Consider the following 16,295-nt stretch of genomic DNA (forward strand, 5'->3'; position numbering starts at 1 on the left):
GTGGGACCATCGTCGCAGGCCGTGGTTGCGAGGTCCACGGCCGAGGCGTCCACTTCTATGTGCACTCTGTCGGTCCCTGCTTTCAGAGATTCTTATTTTTGTAGTGTGTCTCCCTTGGGTGCTCACGTGTCTGAGGAGGTGCGTGAGAAATTTGTTAAGAATGCTTACATTGATATTTGGTCTCTTTTGTCGGTCGATTCGTCGACGGTGGATAAGGAGCGTCGAATGGAGCAGGGTGTGTTGGGTAAGCCTATGGTCGTGCGGTCTTTTAATAACTGGGTGCAGGCCTTTGCTATTTTGGGGGGGGCGTTTATAGTACGGCTCGGCCTGAGTGTGCGGGGCAGTTGGTTGTCTATTTTAACACTATTTTTAGCGCGTATAAATTGCTTGGTGGCACGGCTTGGTGGCGGTACGATGAGGAATTCCGTAGGCGGCTGGCTCAGAGGCCGGAGGTTGTTTGGGATACCAAAGCCACAGATGTTTGGTTGTGCTTGATGATGGTGCAGCGGCCCTTTCAGCCTGCCACCCCTGCCTCTTCCCCGGGGTGTCTGTAAAGCGGGGGCCTGTTGGCTCTTTAATGAGGGACACTGTAGCTTTTATGCCTCTTGTAAATTCCGACATGAGTGCTCCTCGTGTGGAGGCACCCACGCAGCGGTTAGGTGTTCCCGTCGGGTTGCAGCGGTCGCCCGCCCTGCGGGTGTTGGTCGAGGGGAGGACGCCAGTGTGTGTGTCCGCGATGCTCCCGTGGTTAAACCGGTATCCCTAGATGGCGGAAGCCGCCCTGCTTAGAGTTGGTTTTTGTTTTTGTTTCTTTATTCCGTTTACAGCACAGGCAGACCCGGTTAAGTCACGTAATTTCAAGTCGGCTATGGAGTTTCCAGATGTCATTAGGGAGAAGATGGAAAAAGAAGTTGAGCTGGGCCGGATGGCCGGCCCATTTTCTGTTTTGCCCTTTCCTAATCTTATGGTGTCGCCCCTGGGGGTGGTTCCTAAGAAGGAGGCTGGAAAGTTCTGTCTGATTCATCATCTGTCCCATCCTAAGGGGCGATCGGTGAATGACGGGATCGACAGCGAGCTGGCGACGGTCTCATATGTTTTGTTTGATCGGGCAGTCGATTTGGTGTGTCGGGCGGGCAGTCCGATATTACGTCCGCTCTCATTTTTTGCCTGTTCATGCGGATTGTTTTCATTTGTCGGGTTGTGCCTTGGAGGAGTTTTTCTATTATGATATGTGTTTGCCTTTGGGCTGTTTGACTTCTTGTTATTATTTCGAGGTGTTTAGTTCATTTTTGGAATGTGTTTGCCTTTGGGCTGTTTGACTTCTTGTTATTATTTCGAGGTGTTTAGTTCATTTTTGGAATCGGCGGTGCGGGATCTTACTGGTTCTGGCTCCGTGACTCATTACCTGGATGATTTTTTGTTTGTGGGGCCCTTTTCCTCTGGGCACTGTCAGTCTTTGTTGAGGTCCTTTCAATTTCTTGCTCAGCGTTTCGGGGTCCCCCTTTCTGAAGAGAAGACTGAGGGACCGGTGACGGTATTGTGTTTCCTGGGCATTGAAATAGATTCGGTAGCGATGGTCTTTCGCCTCCCGGCGGAGAAGGTGGTGAAATTGCGTGCCGCATTGGATATGGCCTTGGCTGCGCGTAAGTTGGAGTTGCGGCAGATTCAATCTTTGTTCGGTTGGTTGGTCTTTGCGTGTCGTATTATACCCATGGGGCGGGTGTTTGCCAGGAGGTTGTCCTTGGCTACAGTGGGTGTTTCAGTGCCTTCTCATCATGTTCTGTTAAGGTGGATTTGCGCGTCTGGCGCACTTTCTTGGAGGATTACCATGGGCGTACGTGTGGGAGGGTGCCGCCGATTTCCAGCGTGGACCTGGAGTTGTTTACGGATGCGGCTAGTGCGGTGGGTTTTGGGGCGTTGCTGGGTTCGGCGTGGTGCGTGGCCTGCTTCCTGGCGGGACAAGGGTTGGTGTGCAAATTTGACTTTGTTGGAACTCTTTCCCATAGTTGTCGCTGTTAGATTGTGGTGGGCGCTCCGCTCCGACAGGTCTGTGGTGTTTTGGTCTGATAATATGAGTGTTGTGTTTGCTGTTAACCAACTTACTTCTTCCTCAGGTCCAGTTTTGGCCTTGCTTCGTCATTTGGTGTTGCGTTGCTTGCAGTGTAACATCCGTTTTCGAGCTCGCCATATTCCAGGTGTTCACAATGTTGTTGCTGATGCCTTATCTCGTTTTCATTGGCAGGTTTTTCACTCCCTTTGCCCGCAGGCGGAGCTGGAGAGGGACAGCTGCCCAGAGTTCTTGTAGAGGCTGCTGGATCAGAGTTAGTGCCGTTGGTGAGGTCGTCCCTTGCGCCCTTCTACATGGGCTACTTCCGATAATGCGTGGAAGTAATGGTTGAGCACTCCGGGGGATAGACTCGTTGGGGAAGATCCGGGGCTGCGCACGACTGTGACGCTTGAATATTTGTCAGCTTTGCGCGAGCGTGGTGTTTCGGGGGTGGTGGCTCAGCGGTGTCTGGCCGGGATTGCTTTCTTTTCTAAGTTAAGGGGGTGGTCGGATGTTACTAAGTCCTTTTATATTTTGCAAGCATTAAAGGTTTGGAAGAAGTTGGCCTCCAGGAGGGAGTCACGTCGTCCTGTGTCCATTTCTTTTTTGCAGGAACTTATAGAGGCGCCGCCGTTGGTTTGTTCTTCTCCTTATGAATCCGTTTTATTTTCAGTCGCTTTTTCATTGTGTTTTTTTGGGGCTCTGCATATTTCGGAGCTAGTTCCGATGGGGGCGGCTCGTCCGGGGGGTACTCTTTTTGAGGATGTAGTGGTTTCTTCAGTGGGGGTTCGTTTGCGTATACGTCGCTCTAAGACGGATGTGTTTGGCCGGGGTTGTTGGGTTTCGCTTCGGCCAGTCCTGGGTGTGCGTAGATCGGCAGGTTCAATTTTTGGCGCATTTGGATGGGAGGTCGCTTACTAGGTTCCAGTTTTCTTCTATTTCCGTAAGGCTCCGGTTCATGTCGGCAAGCCTCCGGGGGAGTACGGGACTCCGTATTGTTTCCGTATTGGGGCGGCTAATATGGCCAGTGAATTGGGGTTATCTGATGCGGCAGTGAGGCGCATCGGTAGGTTGAAGTCGGATTGTTTTGCTGGTTATGTTCACCCTGATCTTATTTTGCATTAATTCAGTTTTCATTTTAGGTTCGGTGTGGATTGTCGGGCACTCATATGAGTTCTGGGTGGAGCGTCGGGCTGCTACCCGCCCTGGTGGAAGATCGTTGGGCTTTGGAAGTGCCGAAGTCTACTGGAGAGGCTGATTGCAGGCACTGCCCGAAGTGGTCGACATCAGCTGGCATCGTCTGGTACCAACTGTTTTGGTTGTACATTTGGGGGGTAATGATCTGTGTTCGGTTAGGTTGGGTGAGTTGATCTCGCTGATTCAGTCGGATTTGGAAAGGTTCGCTTCTTTTTTCCCCCGGTTGGTGCTAGTGTGGTCAGAGGTTGTTCCTCGGTTGGTGTGGCATGGGGCTCGGGGTGTAAATGTCATTCAGCGGGCGAGGCGCCTATTAAATACCAGGGTGTCTCGGTTTGTCCGAGCTAGAGGTGGTGTGGTGGTTCGTCATCGGGAGTTGGAAGGTGACAACAGGGGATTCTTGCTGCCAGACGGGGTGCATCTGACGGACATTGGATTGGATATTTTCTTGTCGGGGTTGCAGGATGGGGTTGAGCAGGCTCTGGTTTTTTTGGGGGTAGGTGAGCCATGTAGTTGAGGAGTACACGGTCACCTTATGGCGGTAGTAGAAGGGGATTTACCTACATGTCCTTGGTATAGGCAGGCATACGGGTTGTTCATTGACCTTTGTTAAGGTCATTTAGAAGTTTATATTTTTGTCAAATGTTATTTCAAATTTCTATTGTGTTAATAAAGCTGTGGCCGACCCCCAGGTCAACCCCACTTTCAAAGAGATTTATGTGTCGGTAGTTAATTTATTTGAGATAATTGGGGGAGACTAATAGGGGTTATATATGTTGCTATATGCATACAGTCATGGAGGCTCACAGGTGTTTAACCGCTGAGCCAGGGACTGTTGCGTGTAAGGGGTTAATGTAGGGGTAGTCTCCCTCCCCTCCCCTTCCCTTGGTGGGTGAGTCAGAGTTAAGGGAGGAGGAGAACCTCCAGCTGACCTTGTGAGTACAAGTGGGTGTACTATGGTCTTCGCACGGATCCTCGCGTCGGCACGCGTCGTGTGGGATACAAGAGAAAACAGGTAGTTTGGATCCAGCGTAGCTGCAACTAAAAAGGAACTTGTTCCAAGTTTAATGAATTGTATTAAAAGAGGTCAATCGGCATGATGTCCTCAAGTGCTGGGAGAGAAGTGAGAGGATGGATGAAGCCTACGCGTTTCAAACGCTAGCTGCGTTCTTAGTCATGGCTGTAATGACTCATTACAGCCATGACTAAGAACGCAGCTAGCGTTTGAAACGCGTAGGCTTCATCCATCCTCTCACTTCTCTCCCAGCACTTGAGGACATCATGCCGATTGACCTCTTTTAATACAATTCATTAAACTTGGAACAAGTTCCTTTTTAGTTGCAGCTACGCTGAGTCAGAGTTAGTTAGGGGCGTTAGGGCAGGGAAGTGGTGTGTTTAGGGTAATGGGGTAGGGTATATAGGGCCACTTACCTTGTTGTTCGGCCTCTTTCCCGGATTTTCCCTCCCTCCCTTCTGTAATTTTGGTTATTTGTGAATCATTTGGTTGGTTGGTTGTGTACTGTATATTTATATTAAAAAAAACGTTACGTTATAAGGAAGGCTTTAAAAAACAAACAAAAAAAAAAAAAAACTTTACGTTATATGGAGGGTTTTAAAAAAAAACAAAAAATAAATAAACAGGAGAAACTGTTACGAGTACTGGAAAGGAGCGTTTAAAAAAAAAAAAAAGATTTGTTTACTGTGTTGTTTGATGGCACGATGGTGTCTTGTTGGTGTATTTTGTATTATGGTGTTTTTATGTTACAGCTGGCGGTAGTAGAAGGGGATTTACCTACATGTCCTTGGTATAGGCAGGCGTACGGGTTGTTCATTGACCTTTGTTAAGGTCATAAAGAAGTTTATATTTTTGTCAAATGTTATTTCAAATTTCTATTGTGTTAATAAAGCTGTGGCCGACCCCCGGGTCAACCCCACTTTCAGAGAGATTTATGTGTCGGTGGTTCATTTATTTGAAATAATTGGGGGAGACTAATAGGGGTTATATATGTTGCTATATGCATACAAGTCAGCATAAGCCTGGTATTTGTTTCCCCCATTCATACTCTTCCTATATATGTTGGACAATTCTGCACCTCTTTGTTTGCAGGTCAATTTATGAACATTTTCTCAGCTGATGTTTTTTGCAGTATGTGTATGAGACTTGTTCAAATCTCATCCACTTTGCCGCTACTGTAAATGCTGTGGATTTTCCACATAGAACTCCATTGTGGAAATTCTGCAGCGTTTGCGCTATGCAGGACCCCAGCCTAAGGATTTCAAGGAAGCTGCTTAATTTAATTCCCAAAACCTTACAAAAAAGTTTTTGCCTCCAGAATCAACCTAATAAATATGTTTTAGGTGCCCCCAAATGGGATCTCTGCTAACATTTGAAAATAGTCACGCACCATATGCTGATGACACACGGACCTAAAACTCAGCGTTTTTTGCGTGCGCAAAACGCACACGCTCTTGTGAATCCGGCCTAACACAGAAGGTTTTACCAGAAAAACGCAACTCAATAATTATTGCCCAGATTCTGAAGTTTTTAGACATACCCCACATGTGGTCCTACTGCGCTAATGGACTGAAAAACAGGCCTCAGAAGCAAAGGAGCACCTAGAGGATTTTGGGGCCTCTATTTTATTAGAATATATTTTAGGCACCATGTCAGGTATGGGTGCACCAAATCCCACACAATTTTTGCATTAACTCCCAGTAAGGGGGGGGGGCATTCTGGGGGCTGAATACTGGTGTCCTTCCCTTCATATATCCTAAATTTGTAGGTATACCCTGATGCACTCTCGCACAACTTATATATCTTCACGCCATACCTTGCCCTCTTACTCGGCAGGTACTGGCGGAATTGAAGCCTCCTTTTAATATGTACCAGGGACTCATCAATAGAAATACATTTTTTGGGGGTGTATGCTTGGCAAACCGGGCACTGAAACGGTCTAATAGACAATCGGTCAAAACTGGAGTCATCTCGGGGTGGGCACTGCTCATTATCACTATAATGTAAGAAGCAAAGTATTGCCTATTTTTTTTTTTTTAGGTTCCAGTTCAGTTCTGAAGTGGCTTTGAGGGGCCTATATATTAGAAACCCCTATGAAACACCCCATTTTAGAAACTAGACCCCTCAAAGTATTCACAGCAGCATATAGAAAGTTTATTACCCCTTTAGGTGTTTCACAGGAATTTAGAGCAAAGTAGAGGTGAAATTTACATATATTTATTTTTGTCAGAAAATCCTTTTTATTAACTTTTTTCCTGTAAAACAGAAGGTTTTACCAGAGAAACGCAACCAAATACTTATTGCCAAGATTCTGCAGTTTTTAGAAAATCTCACATGTGGCCCTAGTGCGGTAATGGACTGAAGCACCGGCCTCCGAATCAAAGGAGCACTTAGAGGATTATGAGGCCTCCTTTTTATTAGGCACCATGTCTGGTTTGAAGAGGTCTTGTGGTGCCAAAACAGTGGAAACCCCCCAAAAGTGACCCCATTTTGGAAACTACACCCCTCAAGTTTTTTTGCTAGGGGTACAGTTAGCATTTTGAGCCCACAGGTTTTTTGCTAAATTTATTGGAACTGGTTTATGAATATGAAATACTTTTTTTCTGAAAAAACATACAATGTTTTAGTTTTTACAAGGAATAAATGAGAAAAAGCACCCCAACATTTGTAAAGCAATGTCTCCCGATTACGGCAATTACCCATATGTGGTAATAAACTGCTGTTTGGACCCACGGCAGGGCTCAGAAGGGAACGAGCGCCATTTGAATTTTGGAGCGCAGATTTTGCTGGAATGGTTTTCGGTGCCATGTCGTGTTTGCAAAGCCCTGGAGGGACCATAACAGTGGAAACTCCCCAAAAGTGACCCCATTTTGGAAACTACACCCCTCAAGGAATTTTTGTAGGGGTATAATTAGCATTTTGACCCCACACGATTTTTGCAGAATTTATGGGAATTATGCCGTTTGATTGAAAATCTAATTTTTTTTTAATATAATGTCGTTTTAGCTCAGATTTTTTCATTTTTACAATAGATAAAGGATAGAGGAGAAAAAGCACCCCAACATTTTTAAAGCAAACTCTTCTGAGCACAGCAATACCCCATATGTGGTAATAAACTGCTGTTTGGACACACGGCAGGGCTTAGAATGGACGGAGCACCATTTTACTTTTTGAGCTCAAGTTTTGCTGGAATGGTTTGCGGCCCCATGTCACATTTGCAAAGCCAGTGAAGGACTAAAATAGTGCAAACCCCGCAAAAGTGACCCCATTTGGGAAACTACAACCCTTGTGGAATTTATCTAGCGGTATAGTGAGCATTTTGACCCCACAGTTTTTTTGCTGAATTATTGTAATTATGCAGTGAAAATGAAAATCGACACTCTTTCCACTAAAATGTTGAATTTTTTTAATTTTTACAAGGAATAAAGGAGAAAATGCACCATAACAATTGTAAAGCAATTTCTCCCGAATACGGCAATACCCCATATGTGGTCATAAACTGCTGTTTGGACACACGGCAGGGCTCAGAATGGCAGGAGTGCTGCTTGGCATGTAGATTTTGGTTGATTGTTTTTTGGGCGCCATGTCGCATTTGCAGAGTCCTTGAGTTAAACTGTTCCCGGGGTTGGGCGATGCCATATATGTGAATGTACACTGCTGCTTGGGCACGCTGCAAGGCTCAGAAGCGAGGGAGAGCCATTTGGCTTTTGGAGCGCAGATTTTGCTTAGTGGTAGTTTTGTTTGGGGTTTTGCTGGTTTTTCAGTTTATAATGTGGGGGCATATATAATCTGTGCGGTACATCAGGGCCTAATAAGAGGGTATAATAATGGGGTAAATAAATAATATTTCATAGATCTATGGCCAGTGTCGCATTGATAAAAGGTGGCAGATGTTATCCACTTTTGGATACTCTGCAGATTTTGTGTCACCATATTCTGAGAGCCAGAACTTCTTTATTTATTTCTCCACTGGAGCTGTGTGAGGGCTTATTTGTTGTGGGACAATCTGTAGATTTCACTGGTACCATTTTGGGGTACATGCGATTTTTTGATCACTTTTATTTCATTTTTTTTGGCAAGCAAGGTGACCAAAAACCAGCAATTCTGATGTTTTTTATTCTTTTTTTTATACGGCGTTCGCCATGCGCTATGAATGACAATTTTACTTTATTCTGCGGGTCGGTACGATTACGGCGATACCATATGTATATAGTTTTTCTTATGCTTTGCAGCGTCTGCACGATAAAATTACTTTTGTTTCAAATAATTTATTTTTTGTGTCACCATATTCTGAGAGCCATATCTTTTTTATTTTGTTCCATCAAAAAAGCTGTCGGAGGGCTTGTTTTTTGCGGGATGGGCTGCAGAATTTAATGTTATAATTTTGGGGTTCTTGCAGCTTTTAGATTCATTTTTTTATTCCGTTTTGCGAGGAGTACTGACTGACAAACAGCGATTCTGGAACAGTTTTTCATTTAATTTTTTTACAGTGTTCACCGTGCGGGTAAAATAGCGTGATATTTTTATAGTTCGGGTCGTTATGGACGCGGGGATACTAAATATGTGCACTTTTTTTAATGTTTTTAATTTTTTCCTATAATAAAAGACTTATTATAGGAAAAAAGGCTGTTATAGTATTTTTTAACATGAAACTTATTTTTTTTTACATTTTGACAAAATTTTTCTTAACTTATTTTAACTTTTTTTTTGTCCCACTAGGGAACTTGAAGGCGTGAAGCCCTGATCGCTATTCTAATACACTGCACTACATACATAGTGCAGTGTATTAGAGCTGTCAGCTATTCACTGACAGCAAGCCTGTTAGGCTTCTCCTCCCAACAGGGCCTAATAGCCTTCCGTACTAGGAAGTGATTGTTAGTCTACGGTTGCCATAGCAACCATTGGAACCCCCGTGGGTGCCGATGGTTGCCATTAGCCGCCATAGGGTGCGATCTAATCACTTAGAGCTGCATCTAAGTGGTTAATCGGCCGGAACGGAGCCTAGCTTCGGTCCTTGCCGTTAGAGCACGATGTCATCTGTGACAAACAGCTGACACCCGCTCCCGTTGCAACCATCATGGTTGCCGACAGGCTAGAAGACACTTCGATGTAGCGATCGCTGCATCTAAGGAGTTAATCAGCCGGATCGGAGCCTAGCTTCGGTCCTGGCCGTTACAGCGGGGTGTCGGACAGCCGATACCCGGCGGTGAAAGCATTGGCTCAGCTTCTGAGCCAGCGCCATCACATACACTACCTCATGGAGCTGTGATTGGTCAGTCTGCTGTGACTGACCAATCACAGCGATCGCCGGCAGTCCCCTACCGTCTACCTACCGTCCCCTACCGTCTTGCTGGGCCAATCAACTGTCATAAACAGTTGACGACACAGTTCTGTCACCCTGTCCTTTGACAGGGTGACAGTTTTTAGCCAGGACGCACCGGTACGTCCCGATGCCTTAAAGCACTGCAATACAGGACGTACCGGTGCGTCTTGGTTCAGTAAGGGGTTAACCCATGTTACTACTCATATAAGTCATGTTCTTTTTCTTAAGAATTTTTAAAACTGTCATGGTAGACATAATAATTCTAGATGGTTTTTTTTTCATTCCCCATTCATATGTTCCAGAAAAAAAATTTGTTTCTGAATAATTTCGGCAGATTTTATAATCTTATAATTATTATTACCACAGATTCCATGGGGTGAATCCGCATATAGCAGTTGCAAATCTGTGGCAGATATATTGTGCCAAATTTATGAAACTGAAGCATGAAGTATAATTTATTTTGGCGCACCTCACTAGGCATGTTAGACACTTTGCTTTATAAGCGCCCCAGGCTGGCATACATATACACCAACATTTTATGCAAAAAAATGGCTGACATTTTTAATGCATTTAATCCATGTTACTACATATATAAGTCATATTCTTTTTCTTAAGAATTTTTAAAACTGTCGTGGTAGACATAATAATTCTAAATGCTAAATTTGGCGTATGCTGTGTACATTTTTTTGTGCAATTTATATTCGAATTTTGGTGCACTTTGCTCCTCCTATATCACATGAGATCATCATTACTCAGGAGTGATGATGTCATAATTCTTCAGTCATCCTTGTAGGGGCATTATTACTCCGTAGTGATGATGTTACAATGCAGTGCATTCTTTTTATAGGCTGATCGGTGAATAGGTCCTTTGATAGAGAGTAAAGGCGAGGAGAAAACATGAGTGCAGGTATGTCCTGAAGATTTTTGGTTGCTTTATCCTTTCCTTTCTGGTCCACAGAATGTGTTTGTACCTTCTTCAGTCTGCCCTTTTTGTAGAAGTGTAACATGAGGCCCTATTGATCACCTCCCTATAGAATATAAATAATGATAGGGCCCTAAAATTGTATGATGAAAATGCTGATTTTTCGTTATAGTTAGTTTCCATGGTGGATTATTTCCAATTCCCATTATAAATCTTTCCCACCATGGGAGGAAGTTAGTTGTCACATGACTGTGCCGCCACATTACCAACCAATGCCTATGGGCCTATGTTAGGATCTATAACTTACATAAGGAGGGTGGAGATGGATGACTTTCTTGTATAATATGTTTCTAAATCTAATACATAGCATTTATACTGATTATTTTTGTTGTTCTGTAGATATTATAATGCTGGCGGTGGCGATCACTATTGTTACTGTCCTGTTCTTACATGTCATTGCCTGTTTGGTCATTTTGTTCCGGAGGTAAGTGAATGATGTCTTCTACACTTGCTAGAATATTGTTCTGGAAATACTTTCCTTTTACTGTCATAGTGAGCAGAAGAACATGGAATTGTTGTACTATTATATTCCCTTAGAGGGTCAGGACGTAAGACACCAAATTCTCTACTTTGGCCAAGAGGATAGAAGCAGCTGAGGCACTATATAACAAAGCTCTCCACCTTCTCACCTCCACCTTAGCATTGCGGCCCATACAAAATGACTGTCTTTAATTGCAGGTTTAATAGCTGGCCGAGATATCTACAAGAACCTGTCATTTTTCTTTGTATTTACCAATTTCTTACTGTTTTCTAACTTAGGAAAATGAAGAAAACCCAAAGTCAGGCTGATGATGAACTTACAGAAGTTCTTATTCATAAACCAGGTAATAATAAGACAATAACCATAGTAAAAACCAAAAAAAAACCACACAGAGCCCATTATAGAGCAGATCACTCTCCTCTCACTTAAAATGCTTCCAAACTCTTAGAATTTGGTAGATCATTAGGATCTACTATTTATACTGTAACTCATACGGTAATAGCTGCCGGTACAGCACATTCTGGGGTTGTCATCGGCCTATCCTAGAGGTTATGCTTTTGGGACTTGTGGGATCACTGTCTTACATATTGTAATAGCTGAACTGAAGAGCTTTGGGGGTATCCATGTAATATCGGGACTGTGCAGTAGATTCAGTACAATTTCACAATATGATGATACACATGACATGGGTAAAATGAAAAATCTGCAAATAAAATTGAATATCTAATAATAACCACTCTAATTTTGCCAGTGGATGAAAATGAGACTGCGGAGGCAGCTTCAGAAGATCCTCATTAGAGAAGACAAGACCAGGTTGTGAGGACGAGGATGGCAGAGAGGAAGAAAGGGAGGAAGAGGAAAGTAGGAGGTGGAGAGAAGGAGGAAGAAGAGGAGGAGGAGGAAGAACGAGGAGAAGAGAGCATTATAATGAAGAGTATTTTTACATCAACATACTCAATTTTTTGTTCCTGTTTTTAAAAAAAAACAAAACACAAAAACTGTATGTTAATAAATGTGTTTTGTTTGTTAAATGTGTGAAATATTCTTCCCTTATCAGGTGGTATGCGTAAAACCAAAGGATGGAGTTGGTTCCCAAGCAAAAATCAATCTGTGCCCATGCCCCCCATTGTGGTGGTTTACTTGATAATGCCCAATACTTGTGCCTTGGTTGGTCAAACCACCCACATCTTTATTATTGAAATTGGCAATGGCTGGGCATTGTGATAGATCTTGGATACAAGGTTGGTTTAATGAAAACCAAATTAGCCCCTTGATATGGCCCACTGTTGTGTTGGTTCCCTATATGATCATTTTCAGTAGTTATACAACAAAGCGTGAACTACCCTCAAGCTGCCTCGCTCTGATTGGTCAGCATAAGAGTTAGGGAAGCTAGCTCCACCCTGTTGGCTAACTATGACAAATAAGCATATAGGGAGCAAAAATAATAGTGGGCAATATCTCTGGAATGAGGGGGGGTCCAGGAAAAAAAATAGCTCTGGAATCAGGGAGACAGCGCTATGCGGGTAAGTTAACCAATTTAACTTATATGACCTACTGACTGGTCCTTTTTAAGTGCCGATTTTGAAATCGTCCATCTGCACCCTGGGTAATAGGTTCATAGGTTCGACCTGGGTCTACCCACCTACCTCGTCCTTTAGTAGTGTGGTGGCCACCCCCTTTTTGTAGGTTTAACTTTAAAACCCTTTTTTTAATTTTGTCTGCACATATACATCTGAATCCATCTCTATTCCAACCTACCAGTCCCCAATAGAAGGAAGGTTCCTAACTCTCTCATCCCTCACAATACCTTTCCATGTGTGTAAAGTAAGGATCCAAGTTTTATCACCAGCTGGCAAGATAATAACAGGGGTGAGCAAAACAGATGTAGTAATTCTCAGTCTCTTTGAAAAGAGTTCTATAAAACCCATATTCATCATTAAAATTGGAAAACACAGGGACCGACAACACTACACACAGTCTAGCCGTACAACACCGAAATGGCGCCAAGTCTGCTGCTTAAATCTCTTCTCTAGCTCACCCTCTGGTCCCTCCTTGCAAACGTCCTGGCGCACAGCGCAACAACATTTACCCTTACACCAATGCTAGGCTGTGTGTGGGCCCGCACTGCCTACCGCAGCTGCGTACGGCAGCCCGCCAGTCCTTCCTCACATAGACTAACAGGGGAAGCAACACACCCCAACACACTAATGAGCAAATTGGGTCTCCATTATGGTGCCTGGTTTTTACACCCAGGACCGAAGGCCCTGGTATTTGTTTCCCCCATTCACACTCTTCCCATATATGTTGGACAATTCTGCACCTCTTTGTTTGCAGGTCAATTTATGAACTTTTTCTCAGCTGTTTTTTTTTTTGCAGTATGTGCATGAGATTTCTTTAAATCTCATCCACTTTGCCGCTAGGAAGCTGCTTAATTTAATACCCAAAATCTTACAACAAAAAGTTTTTGCCTCCAGAATCAACCTAAAAAACATGTTTTGGGTGCCCCCAAATTGGATCTCTGCTGACATTTTAAAATAGTAGATATTATGATGGTGGAGAGGGAAAAAACCCGGGAACCCACGACCCATGACATCCGCTCAGGGTAAAATTGTCCCATTGAATATATGTGACCATAGACTGATATAGTATAAAGTGTGTTTGCATAGTGTGCTCGCTGCAGTACATTGGTCTGGTTAGTCCTTGGAGAACCCCTTTAATAAATTAGCATAAACTATGTAGCTACAAAAAGGGAATTTATTTCATGTGAGCAAGGAAATACACATGTGATGAAGATGTTAAGTGATAGATTTTTGGGAAAAATGTTTTCTCACCGAGTCATACAAAAGGTACAATATGGGCCTATTCGTAGATAATGGGTCCGTTACTTGGAGGTGTTCACATGTTAGGGGTTCTGTACCTAAATCCAGACAGAATCTGCTGCAATTCGGCCGACTAAATATGTGAATGGGTAATTTTTTAATTCCCCAATCATATGCTCCAGAAAAAAAATCAGTTTCGGAATAATTTCAGCAGATTTTATAATCTTATAATTATTATTACCAAAGATTTCATGGGGTGTATCCGCATATAGGAGTTGCAAATCTGTGGCAGAAATATTGCGCCAAATTTATGAAACTGAAGCATAAAGTATAATTGATAGAGAGTAAAGGCGAGGAGAAAACATGAGTGCAGGTAAGTCCTGAAGATTTTTGGTTGCTTTATCTTTTCCTTTCTGGTCCACAGAATGTGTTTGTACCTTCTTCTACAGTCTGCCCTTTTTGTAGAAGTGTAACATGAGGCCCTATTGATCACCTCCCTATAGAATATAAATAATGATAGGTCCCTAAAATTGTATGATGAAAATGCAGATTTTTCGTTATAGTTAGTTTCCATGGTGGATTATTTCCAATTCCCATTATGAATCTTTCCCACCCTGGGAGGAAGTTAGTTGTCACATGACTGTGCCGCCACATTACCAACCAATGCCTATGGGCCTATGTTAGGATCTATAACTTACATAAGGAGGGTGGAGTTGGATGACTTTCTTGTATAATATGTTTTTAAATCTAATACATGTCATTTATACTGATTATTTTTGTTGTTCTGTAGATATTATAAGGATGGCGGCTGCGATCACTATTGTTAGTGTCCTGTTCTTACATGTCATTGTTTGTTTGGTCATTTTGTTCCGGAGGTAAGTGAATGATGTCTTCTACACTTGCTGGCATATTGTTCTGGAAATACTTTCCTTTTACTGTCATAGTGAGCAGAAGAACATGGAATTGTTGTACTACTCCCTTAGAGGGTCAGGACGTAAGACACCAGATTCTCTACTTTGGCCAAGAGGATAGAAGCAGCTGAGGCACTATATAACAAAGCTCTCCGCCTTCTCACCTCCACCTTAGCATTGCGGCCCATACAAAATTACTGTCTTTAATTGCAGGGTTAATAGCTGGCCAAGATTTCTCCAAGAACCTGACATTTTTCTTTGTATTTACCAGTTTCTTACTGTTTTCTAATTTTAGGAAAATGAAGAAAACCCAAAATCAGGCTGATGATGAACTTACAGAAGTTCTTATTCATAAACCAGGTAATAATAAGACAATAACCATAGTAAAAACCAAAAAAAAACCACACAGAGCCCATTATAGAGCAGATCACTCTCCTCTCACTTAAAATGCTTCCAAACTCTCAGAATTTGGTAGATCATTAGGATCTACTATTTATACTGTAACTCATACGGTAATAGCTGCCGGTACAGCACATTCTGGGGTTGTCATCGGCCTATCCTAGAGGTTATGCTTTTGGGACTTGTGGGATCACTGTCTTACATATTGTAATAGCTGAACTGAAGAGCTTTGGGGGCATCCATGTAATATCGGGACTGTGCACTAGATTCAGTACAATTTCACAATATGATGATACACATGACATGGGTAAAATGAAAAATATGCAAATAAAATTGAATATCTAATAATAACCACCCTAATTTTGCCAGTGGATGAAAATGACACTGCGGAGGCAGCTTCAGAAGATCCTCATTAGAGAAGACAAGACCAGGTTGTGAGGACGAGGATGGCAGAGAGGAAGAAAGGGAGCAAGAGGGAAGTTGGAGGAGGAGAGGAGGAGGAAGAAGAAGAAGAGGAGGAGGAAGAACGAGGAGAAGAGAGCATTATAATGAAGAGTATTTTGACATCAATATACTAAAATTTTTGTTCTTTTTAAAAAATAAAAAAAAACACAAAAACTGTATGTTAATAAATGTGTTTTGTTTGTTAAATGTGTGAAAATTCTTCCCTTATCAGGTGGTATGTGTAAAACCAAAGGATAGAGTTGGTTCTCAAGCAAAAATCAAACTGTGCCCATGCCCCCCATTGTGGTGGTTTACTTGATAATACCCAATACATGTGCCTTGGTTGGTCAAACCACCCACATCTTTATCATTGAAATTACCAATGGCTGGGCATTGTGATAGATCTTGGATACAAGGTTAGTTTAATGAGAACCAAACTAGCCCCTTGATATGGCCCACTGTTGTGTTGGTTCCCAATATGAAAATTTTCTGTAGTTATCCAACAAAGCGTGAACTATCTATCCTCAAGCTGCCTCGTGCTGATTAGTCAGCATATGAGGCAGGGAAGCTAGCTCCACCCTGTTGGCTAATTATGACAAATAAGCATATAGGGAGCCAAAATAACAGTGGGCAATATCTCTGGAACGAGGGGGTGGGGGTCCAGGAAAAAAAGAAAAATA

At 42.9% G+C, this 16,295-nt stretch overlaps 2 long non-coding RNA genes across 2 annotated transcripts; both read left to right on the top strand.

The window, feature by feature from the left end:
* The first annotated feature begins 10,379 nt into the window (after nt 1–10,379).
* On the top strand, nt 10,380–11,969 carry LOC142656479 (uncharacterized). The gene is made up of 4 exons (XR_012849687.1): nt 10,380–10,486; nt 10,901–10,985; nt 11,321–11,385; nt 11,794–11,969. It is a non-coding gene; the product is annotated as an uncharacterized LOC142656479 (long non-coding RNA).
* Nucleotides 11,970–14,654: 2,685 nt separating this feature from the next.
* LOC142656480 (uncharacterized) lies at nt 14,655–15,686 on the top strand. The gene is made up of 3 exons (XR_012849688.1): nt 14,655–14,736; nt 15,068–15,132; nt 15,541–15,686. It is a non-coding gene; the product is annotated as an uncharacterized LOC142656480 (long non-coding RNA).
* The last annotated feature ends 609 nt before the right edge of the window (nt 15,687–16,295 follow it).

The sequence above is a fragment of the Rhinoderma darwinii genome, chromosome 6 (genome assembly GCF_050947455.1).
Source record: "Rhinoderma darwinii isolate aRhiDar2 chromosome 6, aRhiDar2.hap1, whole genome shotgun sequence".
NCBI lineage: Eukaryota > Metazoa > Chordata > Amphibia > Anura > Rhinodermatidae > Rhinoderma > Rhinoderma darwinii.